This window comes from Helianthus annuus, chromosome 14 (genome assembly GCF_002127325.2).
Source record: "Helianthus annuus cultivar XRQ/B chromosome 14, HanXRQr2.0-SUNRISE, whole genome shotgun sequence".
In the NCBI taxonomy this organism is placed as follows: domain Eukaryota; kingdom Viridiplantae; phylum Streptophyta; class Magnoliopsida; order Asterales; family Asteraceae; genus Helianthus; species Helianthus annuus.
In genome coordinates, this window is record NC_035446.2 from 120,465,933 (window position 1) to 120,478,302 (window position 12,370).

A 12,370-nucleotide genomic window follows, 5' to 3' on the forward strand; every position below is an offset into this window, starting at 1 on the left:
TATTGGTTTGTTTTTTGCCGGAAAATCGGAGAAGAAGACAGGAGGCGGTATTTGATTTTGAAAGTTTTTAGTTTATACACATTTGGTCCCTGCATTTTCTCAAATATCTAAAATTGATTTTTAAAACTTGTTTTTCTCTTATTTATAAGTTTAAAAATATGGCAGTTTTAGTACTTGTAAAATAACTTTAAAAAACTTAATGTTTTTTTTAATTGAATGTAATGGTTTTTAATTTAAAAAATTAGAAATTAATTAAAAAAATTGAAAATTAATTAATTGAGTAATGATGAGGTATGGGCTTTATGACTGACTACGGGCTCTAGCGATATAACGCCCCTGTGAGACGTGGCACGACATGTGTCACATAACGCCCCAAAGAGGCTTTACACATGACCTTAAAAGCAGATATTATATTTGAGTTAAAATACAATATTTGCATTTTAAAGATAAAAGAGTTCTAAAATTTTGTTTATAAGGTAGTGTTATGTAAGAAATCATATGCTTCCCTACAAATGTAACTACAAGGTGGCTTTAAAGTATGAGTTGTGTATTTATTCAATAAAAACCAAGTTACCAATAATCTCCACAAGAACAAACCCCGTTCTTGAAATGATGAAACCGATGCAAGTCACGTACAATAATTTCTCGGTTCTCAACAAGCGATATATACTTAGTCGCGTTATGACAATCACCACACACACGAAGGTTCTTTCTGATGTGTATAGTTGTTCCCGGACGCGTATTTAAAAGTCCAAACGCAATAGCAAGCTTCTCACTATGAGTACTCACCATTTGTTCTTGCAGATCATCTTCTACATCCTGCATCAAATCTGTCGCAGGTACATAACCAACATCCTTAATCTTATCGATCAATATTTCAAGAAAATTATAAATCTTGTTAGAATCCGAATGCCACGAGCTCCCAGAATAAAACGTATGAACTTCATTTTCTAACTCAACCGAACTATATCCAGGTGTTTTCCGTATCCCTCTTTCGTCCATTTTACTCCTGATTTCGGTCACTTTATCCCACATTGAAGCCGTCGCGTATATGTTTGCTAAAAGTACGTAATACCCGCCATCGTTAGGGTTTAACTCAAACAATCTACCTGCTGCCATTTCCGCCAGTTCGACATTTTTATGAATCTTGCAAGCACCTAACATTGCACCGAAAACGTTAATCCCGGGCTCAACGGGCATGTTTTGAATGAAATCCCAAGCCTCGGTTAGCCTACCGGATCTGCCTAACAAGTCCACCATGGCTCCGTAGTGATCCATCGTGGGCTCGATTTCATATTCGTTTTTCATTTTGTAAAAATACTGACACCCCTCTTCCACAAAACCCGAGTGGCTACAGGCTGAGATGATACATAAAAACGTTATATTGTTTGGCTTGATATCTCCGGCTTCCATTTCTTTAAAAAGTTTTATAGCTTCCGTTCCATACCCGTGTGTCCCGTACCCGTCAATCATCGCGTTCCATGTTGTTACGTGTCTGTCGTTCATTAAATCAAATAGCTTTCGACCAGTCGTAACCGCTCCACATTTAGCATACATGTCCACAAGAGCGGTTTTCACAAAGACGTTTGTATCCAAACAAGTTCTTGTGACGACCCCGTGGACCCACTTTGCTTTGCTTGGCGTAATACTGAAAATTCGGTAACGGCTGCTATGATGCTTACCATGGTGAATGAATCAGGGTCGATGTTTTTTACTTTCATGAGACGGAAATGATTCAAAGCATTGATTATTTGACCGTTCTGAGCATATCCAAGTATCATGGCGTTCCACGAGACAAGAGTTTTTTCTTTCATGTTTTTAAATATTTCAGCAGCAAGGTCGACACGTTTACACTTGCAGTACATGGAGATTAGAGAGTTCATGACCGAAACATCATGTTTAAGTCCTAGCTCATTAACTAACGAATGAACAAATTGCCCGCGTGTAAGTTCACCTGAATCAGCACACGCGTGGAGAGCTGCCATAACAGTCACACCAGTTGGTTTAAATCCGTTATCCAACATTTTTTCAAAGAGCGACAAAGCTTCTGCATAATCGCCATTTTGTGCATAGCCATCGATCATTATATTCCACGAGACCACGTTTTTACTACTCATCTTGTCAAAAATCACACGCCCCGTGCTTAAACACCCACATTTCAAGTACATATCAACTAACGCAGTGGCAACATTTCCATGACGTTCATACCCGGACTTAAAAACATAACCATGAATCGCCTTCCCGACTCTCAAATCACCAACATTACCGACAGCAGGCAAAATGGAAATAACCGTAACGGGATCCGGTCTTAATCCTTCACTTAGCATCTGTGCCACTAATTCTATTGCTCTCCCAGCAAAACCATTTTGAGCATAACCCGCAATTATCGTATTCCAACACACGAAATCTCTCTCAGGCAATCTAACAAACACCTTGTATGCATCCCCAACCAATCTACATTTCGCATACATATTAACAACACAAGTCATAACATAAACATCCCCTTCATGCCCATTCAAAATCACCTGCGCATGAACCTCTTTCCCTTCCCTAACATAATTATTCTCACCACAACCCTTCAACAAATACGTGATGTTATACACTACAGGCTGCACACCATCTTCAAGCATACGACAAAAGAAGGAAAACCCATCAGAAATAGAAGAATTCTGAGCATACCCTTTAAGCATTGTGTGATAAAGAGCATCGTTTTTATCTTCAATTGGTTCAAAAACACGGGTGGCTTCGGTTAAGCTGTTGTATTTGCAGAACAAGCTCACGAGCTTTGTTTGAAAGAGGTGTTCTTGATAAAGACCGTTTTTGATGATTAGAGGGATGATTTGGTGAAGTTCTTGGAGTGAAGTGCAGAGTTCTAGGAGAATTGCTGCTGGGTGTTTGTAAATATGAGCGGGAATGTGGATTCTTTGAGTGAGTGTGTGTTGGATGCGAGAAGATGAAGATGATATGGGAGATTGTGAGGTTGTTGAGAGTGATGCAGTAGGTAATATCAGTGAAGTCATCACGATTTGCAGTTTCTTCAATTTTGATGCCTACGAACAGTTGAATTTCTGGATTCTGGTGGTCATGTTTTGAAGATGGATGATGATATCTCCTTTTTCCAGATAGACTTCAACCGAGTATATTTTAGATACTAGTCACACATTCTATATTATATTGTTCCCGTTGTTTGTAACCGCCATTTGGGTTAATTACAGCCGTTCAAAGTCACCAACTTTTACTCTCAGCCGTATAAAGTCACTAAATTCCTTCTAGAAACAGCAGTTCATGGCAGTTCCACACTCTCTCACCCATGATCTTGCGGTTTCCTGTAGTTTATTAAGATGCACCAATCAGAATGCATTATTAGAACATGGGTCCTAGAAAAGTGCAAGTTATCAATTGACGGTTAGAAGGGTGTTCCTTATTTTCAGGAACTTAGTGAGGTAGTGGACACATAACTGAATAGTTTGCTGGCTATATAATAGGGGTTGAGGCAGCATAATCTTCCATTTATTTTTTAATTATATATGCAACCAAAGTTTAAGCATTCGAATGGAGCAGATAAAGATGAAAGCAATGGAGCATATAAAGATGAAAACAACAGATCTAAATTCCAGGGTATTTTACTTGATAAATTGTTTTGATACTTTTACCTACTAATTTGAGAGTTTCCAGGGTATTTAACTTGATATATTGTATTAGTACTTTCACCTACTAATTTGAGAGTTTCATTTCATACCAGGTTGAGCCAAAAAAGGCCTTGCAACTGATGAGAACGTTGAGACCTGCAACCAGTTTACCAGTCTATTGACATCCGCTGTGACCTGAAAGTGTAGGTTAATTATATTTAAAAATGTTAGTAATGAGTTTGATTTGTTCTCATGAATATTTTTTTTCTTTTTGGAGCATACAGGAAGATATGGGGTTAAAAAACACTACCTCTGTTGTCTAAATGGAAGATCATCATAAAAAAACACAAATCATTTGACCAAGGTACTCTTTCCATCATATTACACTTTCAGCTTTGAAACTCTTAACATAAAAAGGACACAAAGATGATGGTGAAGCATGGTGAATTGAAGGTGAACTTGTATTCATGTACTTTCTTTCATTCATTGTACAAGTACTTAGTTTACAATTTCATCTTTAAACATGTAATTAAAAAGTTCAAATTTCTGCTTTTATGTAAACAGAAAATTTGAACTTTTAATTACAACTTTAAAGATGAGATTGTAAATTTAAATAAAGAAAATGATAAACAGGTTTAGAAGATGAGACCGAACATGATAAATCGAAGGTGAACTCAAGTTCGTGTACTTTCTTTTTTTCAGTTTACCATTTGATCTTTAAACATGTAATTAAAGATTCATATTTTCTGTTTTTTTTATTTAAACAGGATCGGATCAGATCGAATGGCAAATGCTGTATTTGTAATTTTTAACCTTAAAAAAACTTAGAAAAGATTTAGATAAGGTTTCTTTAAATATGGTAATTTTGCTTTTTAAATGTTTACACAAGTTTACATAATGTTTTGTTTTAAAAATGTTAATTGGTTTTTTTAGTGGTTTTCAAAACATATAATGCCTTCTGTATATTTTACACAAGTTTCATATTTTTTTAAAAGGGGCAATGTGTTTTTATAAATGGTTTTTAATAAAAGATAGTTTGTCTTTTATACATTTCACACAAGTTTTACTTCCTATTTTTTGGTTCCTTAAATTAGTGGGTCGAATATTTTTGACTTCTTAATTTGTGCTCTGTAAATAAGTTGTTTCAGTTGTTAAAAAAAGTAAGTATTATGATCATTTTCATGTTCCTAATGTTGTAAATTCTCTTTTCAAGTGGTGTAAATGAAATGGGATAACACATGAAAGACTTGAAAAAATAATAAAAAGATATAGTAGTGTCCTGAAGGTACCACATAGAAAGTACAAGTTGAAGCAATTTTGATTTTTCTTACAAAAGCCTCTCATTTGTAAACACCTTCTTCATAGCCATTTTAAATTATCTTACAAAAACCTCCCATGTGTTAACACCTTCATAGTCATTTTTTAATTCTCTTACAAAAACCTCTCATGTGTTAAACCTTCAATACAGAGATTAGTAGACCTTCAGAGCCATTTTGAATTCTCTTATTAAAATATTTACAAAAATCCCTCTTATGTTAACCGCCTTTTTAAACGAAAAATACAAAGGAAAACAACAAATGAAAAAAAAAAATTACTATTGTAAATACGTGTGGATTAGCAATATCCCCAAAATGTTTCAACATAAACCTTAAAAAAACAAAACGACTTAGACAGACTTAGATTAGTAAATCTGTAAAATTATATGGAACTAAAGCCAATCTAGGCAATTCGTATAGACAAATGGAAAAAAAACTAACTTTTTTGGTATAAAGATACGAGCGAGAGAGAGAAGAAGGTCCAATGAGATGCATAGGAGCAACTTTGATCTTGTATCTGTGACAGGTGCATATCTTCCGACAGCATAAAACCTCTCATGTGGCGTGAAGTCTAGATGATGATGATCAATCGTTCAAAAAGACAAAACTCTTTTGAAATACAAAACTTAACAGAGAATCAATAAAGATAATGATCTCTGGTTTAAACTAATGAGAACAATTCATCTTAATATGCTATGAAACCCCAAGACGAGAGTTGAACGATCTGGAATTTTTGGAAAAAAGGATCTCTGATAGTCTTTTACTCTTTTATACTGGAACCCTAGCTTGAGAACTTGACCAGATCCACAAAGCCCAACATCAGCATGTATTGTAATAGTCTTCAGCCCAGCAACTAGCCTCCTGAGCCCAGCAAGTAAAATATCATCTATATTCTAGCCCAACCCAATCCTCAAAATATATAAAAACAAACTCTTTTATTAAAACTAAGAAAAACTCATAATAAAAAAATATAATTATTAAAAATAAGGAAAACTCATAATAAAAAATATAAACGTCACACTTATATGTTTAGATATAAAGTGGATTATAAAGCTATATAGGTGTTGGGAATATTTGTGCTTATCTTTGTAAACAATAAAAGCTTTCAAATTATATTTTATCTATCTCATAAATTTTGTTTGTTATTATACTATGAATTGCACCAAATATTTAGTATTCTAATGTATATACCACATATACCTGATCCTTGAACCCCATTGAAAGCATTTCATCAGCCTCATCAAGAGCAAACGTCTTGATGTAATCAGAACGAAGGGACTATCTACGTACTAGAGCTCCGAGACTGTCGCCTACAAGTGAAAGTTTTTAGGATGACAAATCATGCAAATAAATAATTAGAGCCCAGAAGAATTAATGCCATATACAAATGAAAAGAAAATTAACTTGAACAAAAATAATTATGAAATGTGAAATGACAAAATATACCACCTTAGTTCCAACGATGCGACTGTTCAAACGAGCTACTAATTCATGGAAGTGTTTAAGTTCTGAATCCACATTCGTTTCCTAAATAGTAACAATCACAAGTCAAAGGGTTAAATATGAGTTTTAGGTAGACCTGGCAAACGGGTCGGATCGGGTCGTGTCATTATGCCGTTAAGATACCCGGCCTACGGACGGGTACTCAACTAGTTTACTCTAATTCACATTCGAAAAAAAAAATATCATTTGTTTTCTCCTGATTTCATTTAATTCATCATAATCTAGGGTCACCAAATTCATGTGTATAATTTCATCAATCATGGCGGTTCCGGCAATGGCAGTATATACAAGTCATCCAAGTAGCGTGTGTACATCATCGTAATTTCAGCAGCCGTTCATTGTCCCTGTCAACGACCACTGCTTCGACGTCGCAAAAACTGTTGTCGGCGGTTTGTCATCTTTTTTCTCCTTCATCCTATGAAGTTGAAAAATTGAGAGGCGGTGAAGACAATTTGAACAGTTGTAATACATATGCACCGTTTGGAGCGTGTTTGAAACGCAATCACATTCATTAAAGTCCGGTTTCAGTGATTCAAGGTTTCAAACGCGATAGGATCATGTATCGATTATTTGCTGGATTTTTGATCACGTGTTAATTTAGTTGAGGAACTTACATTCATTATGGATGATAACAATTTGAACGAAACAGTCTCTGAGGCGTATGCTAAACGTATGAGGCCGAAAAAGAGCATAAGGGACAGATTTTAATTGAGTTATTGTTAACTGATGTCGTGTTGTCTTATTGTTTGTTTAAATGTACTAGATCTCTTATTATGTATTGAAGTTATTTTATTGATGTTTAGATAGCTATCAATACCGATTTAAAGTTTTGAAATGGGATTGGGAGGTGAGTGAATATAATATCAAATTGGTAATTTTATTTATTGTATATGAGACATGTTATTTATGTAGTTTGCTTAAAAATTGTTCGAATATCTTTGTTTTGGTGTATTATATAAACCTAACAGTAAGATATGGTTTCGTTCTTCTCATTGTTTTGTAGGTAAGTGATACAACAAAAAGAAAAGCATATTTCGAATAAATATAAAAACTTTATCCAATATAGTGCTACTAAAACACTCATAATCAACATCCTCCTGCAACACGTGGGCTGGCTCTAACTCGTTGCTTACTAGTTTTTTTTTCTTCGAACGGCCACGTTGCTTACAAGTACCAACCATATTCATCCTCCTTTATATTCTCTAGTCTCTAGTCTTTGGCTAAAGCAATAAACTAGCATGTCGATGCAGCCCAATAAATGCTCGATGTCATCTTTACCATCTTTCTTTCACTTTGACTGCTCTATAGCGAGAATTTAATATAGCGAGAAGAAAGTAGGTTGGCCTCTATTTTGTGTAGTGACATCTGGTGTTTGTCTTCATTTCAATTTCTATCGAAATGATGGAAGTTCAAGTCCATAAAAGGGGCATTAGGTGTATTTTCTGTGTAATTTTGTCGTTTTGTAAAATATAAATGAAACCAAAATAACACTTGATATTACCTTTACTTTTTATTTTTAGTTCTATGGTAACATTTTAAATAGAGTAAACTGCAATTTTACCCTCTGAGGTCAGGGGTCATTGGTATGTCTACCCCCCATAAGGAAATAATTGCAATTTTACCCCCTACTGTTTGGGGTTATGTCGCACTTTTACCCCCCGGACCAAGTTTTCGTTAGATGTTAGCGACTTCTGTTAATGGTCAAAGGGCAATTAGGTAATTTCGCTTTAGTGTTGACCTGCAACCTCATTTAATCACCAATTCATCACTTTGAAACCCTGAAGAAACCTAAATCGAAATAGAAGACCTCTGCACCGGCGATCAGGCATTCTTCAACAATTACAACAGATTAGAAGTCTGTTACGAGCATGGATCTTCGATTGTGGAAGATACGAGCTGAAGATCAGTATTTCGAACCGGGTGAAATGTACCGTAAGTGACATGCAAGCTCAAAGGGGTCTGAATTAGGTAAAAGTTTAACTTTTTTCTATGTTAATTTGTTGTTGATTTGTGTTTACAGGAGAAACCCCATCTCAATTTACCATTAAAATTCACCATGGAGGTAGTTTTGTAGAAAACCCAAATAGGAGATACCTTGGTGGGAAGGTGAACTACATTGATCATGTAGATTGTAGAGTGTTGAATACTGATGTTTTAGAGGAGATGGTTAAGAAATTAGGATACAATGATGGTTTGTTTTTCTGCATTCATTACAAGGAACCGTACTGTTCGTTGGATTTTGGTCTTAGGACATTAAAATGTGATGCTGACTTACTAGGGGTCTTTGCTAATGTGCGTCAAGGAGCCAACATGATAGACATGTATGTTGAACACGTGATGTCAAAAATATTGGAAAATACAAGTGAAGGTCCTGTAGGGGCATGTAAAGCAATTGTTCCAGCATCATTTACAATAAGTAATCAGAATCATAGTATGAATGAAGATGAAGAAGAGAGTGAAGGAAGTGATCCTGATTATGAGTATGTTTAGGAAGATAACTTGGTTTATGAAATAAAGGTGGATATGCAGAGGTTCAGGGCTAATGTTGATTTTACTAGGGAAGAGCTGGATGGTTCAAGTGATGGGGATCATGATGATGACAGAAGCGAAGAAGGTCATGTGCCTGTAGACCTGGAGGATTTTGAAAGTGGATCGGATGAAAATTCAACCCTTAGAGATAAGGTTGCCAGGAAGATAAGGAGGAGAAACAAGAGTGCTTCAAAAGGTCCAAATGATCTGCCATTCTATATTGGTCAGCTTATTGATGATAAGAAAAAGATGAATCAGATGGTGAAAGATTATGCTCTTAAGGCAAGGAGGGATGTGTTTATTCTAAAAAATGAATTGTTAAGGTATAGGGTAGTATGTTTTGGAAGCAATCCACCACTACTTGGTCCTGTAAAAAGAAAGGGAGAAGAGGGGCAAAATAGTAAATGCACCAAAGTAGAGCAAATATACAAGCACCTTAAAAGGCATACCAAGCCCACATGTCCTTGGGCAGTTCACATCTCAAGGAATACAGACAAGGATAAGTGGTGTGTGAAGACCATTCATAATCAACACAATTGTTTGACAAGAGTTCGATTGCCAGAGAGATCCAACCTATGATTGAAAGCAATCCAGACATGCCAATTCAAGCAATCCAAAGTCAACTCCTTCGGAAGCATCAACTTGAAATATCACTACATAAGGTCTTCAGAGCTAAAAGGATAGCAACTACGAAGATCTATGGTGATTACCAAGAACAGTATGCTCTGCTAAGGTCATACTGTGATGAACTTCTAAAAGCCAACCCAGGTAGTACAATTAAAATTGATGTGGAGCCATGTGGGAACTCAGCTAGTCCTACAAGGCAGTTTCGGAGGGTTTATTTTTGTTTTGTCTCTATGATGAGAGGATTTAAAATGATTGGAAGACCATTGCTGGGTGTAGATGGTTGTTTCATGAAAGGTCCATTTCCTGGACAGATCTTGAGTGCTGTAGGTATTGATGGGAACAATAGCATATATCCAGTTTGTTATTATAACACCCCGTGTTTTCGAATGTCAAAGTCAAAGTCAAAGTCCAAGTCAACTTTGACTTTCTTTAACTGTAGATAGTCTATTTATGTTTTAGTTGTATTCTGTGGAGTAAGTGTTGTAATCAAAAGAATCGAAGTAATCGAATGTTTAATCAAGCGACCGATTTACGACTGGGAATGGTAGGAAGTAACAATGCGATAAAGTTAATCAATCAATAATCAAGTTAGTCGACTCATCAATCAAACTTGAGGCTCGAATTATGCGAATTTTGGTATGGTTATACGTGTGTGTGTGCCTTATGTGTTACTTGTGCGTGTTTACTTTATGTTTTGTGTGGTATTCAAGCGAATCAATCGAAAATCGAATCGAAACACGAAGGACAATCGAACTCAAACGAAACCGACATCGAAACGTGACTCATGGAAGATTGTATGTTAGATATAGTAGTTGAGACTGAAAGTAATTTGACTAGGAACTCTATCGTATTCGTACCATCGTCCATCGAAACCGAAACATCGAAAATCGTCACGAAATACTCGAGAGGGGTCGCGGATCGAACAGGAGACATCCTGATCGAACAGGCCAGCCGATCGGCTAGCATGTTCCTAGCCTATCGAGCAGCCCATCCGATCGGAGATCCTGGCCGGTCGGCTGACACTTTCCTTTTTTGGAGCCTATAAATGGGGATGTCATTGTCACACTTTCTATTTTTGGAAAGCTCTGACCGAACCAGCCTTCTTCTTCACCTTTTGTCAGATTTCTCTCAACTCCGGTAAGATTTCACTCCAATTCTTGTACGTTTTTTATCACTACATGATTCTACACCTTTCTATCTTTCAAAACTCAATTTCTAACCGTGAAATCACCAAGATCTAAGTGTTCTTGGGTGATGTCATTGATGAAACAATGGTTAACCGGGCAGGGTTAACTCACTGGTCTCGTCAAGAAGGGTTAATCCCTTCCTCTCGAGGATCGCTGGCTGGATCACCGGTGGGTTGATCTCCTGCACAAGGAAACAAACCGTGACTCGTAACAAGGAGGATGGGGTGGGGTGCTCCTTGTTACCACTCTCCGGCGTGAGAATCAGTAGTTTGCTTGGGAAGCAAAGTAAGATAGTAGTAGTAGTGAGAGAGTTGTGAAGAGATACCTCAAACCTGGTTTGGGGTTGGTATTTATAGCCGAGGAGTGAAGGAGGAGGTGGATGGATAGACTGACGGCATGTTGCACCTTTGCAGGTGTGTCAGACATGTCGGCCGTTGAGACGACGCCACGTCAGTCTGTCGCTTTCGTAGATCTGACAGGTGACTGCCATTGGTTCCACTTGCACTGTGGTGTCAGTCCCACTTGTTGAGCGTATAGGATGCGGTGCTAGCCGCATCGCTGTCTGCGGTAACATCTGATGTTATCGCGTCTCTTGCTAGTGATCAAGAAATACGCGAGATGCGGTGCTGGCCGCATCGTCGCCTGTGGTGACTGTTGCTGTTCTCCAGCTTCCTTGTATTGATAGAAGTGTTCACTGGACGCGGTGCGAGGCCGCATCGCTGTGAATACTTCCCTTTTCATACACCAGATGTGATGCTATGTCGCATCACTCTACCGTTCTCATGTTCCATGTAAGTCCTCCTTCGTTACTAGATAGATTGGATTCACCCCTTGTGTCAATGCGTTCTCGCATGGGCACAAGTAGGCTGTTAACTGGTGGGGGTTTTGATAAGGGTAATGGTCACTCGCGGTCGATGCTGACGCGAGATCTGGACCATACCCCTTCAAGTCCCCCCAGTCTAGTGTTGCTGCCACATACAAGTTGTATGTGGGAGGAGTACTGGACTATGGTGTTTAGAAGGTAGTTTGGAGTCTGGAGAAGATCCTAGACCATGTAGATGGTCTTTTCTGTTTGTAGATCAAGCTGGAGGTCTGGAAGGGTCATTTGACGCCTCTTCCGTACCGGTGAAAATGTTTCGTCTGATACGAAATTCTCAGCCTTTGGCTGGTTGCCACCTGTTGGTGTGCCGAACCAACTGGAGGAATTAGTTGGAGGAAGTGTACAAACTTCGAACCAATCTTTGAGATGTGGTTGAAGGTGTGCACAAACTTCGACCAAACCTTTGAAGTGGTGAATGAAGAAGAGAGCATGTTGTTCCCATGATTGGATATCTAATGATGATTCCGTTCGTGGGGTGTTCATGTTCTTCCCATTAGCTCTCAAGTAACCGCATGTCTTTTGCGGTTACCTCGTTGCTTGACATTGTTGGCCACGGTTGTGGGAGCAACGTTGGGTACTTGCGTCATTGTTGGCCATGTTTGGTCGAACAATGTGATTCTGGATAACGGTCAAATAAACATGATCATAGGCATGGTAATGCCCATCATTGTTTATTCTATCCGACGTACAAGTAGGGTA

The 12,370-nt window shown here is 37.6% G+C and overlaps 1 pseudogene; it reads right to left on the bottom strand.

Moving 5' to 3' along the window:
• Nucleotides 1–530: 530 nt before the first annotated feature.
• Nucleotides 531–5,696, bottom strand: LOC110909206 (annotated as a pseudogene).
• Between the last annotated feature and the right edge of the window lie 6,674 nt (nt 5,697–12,370).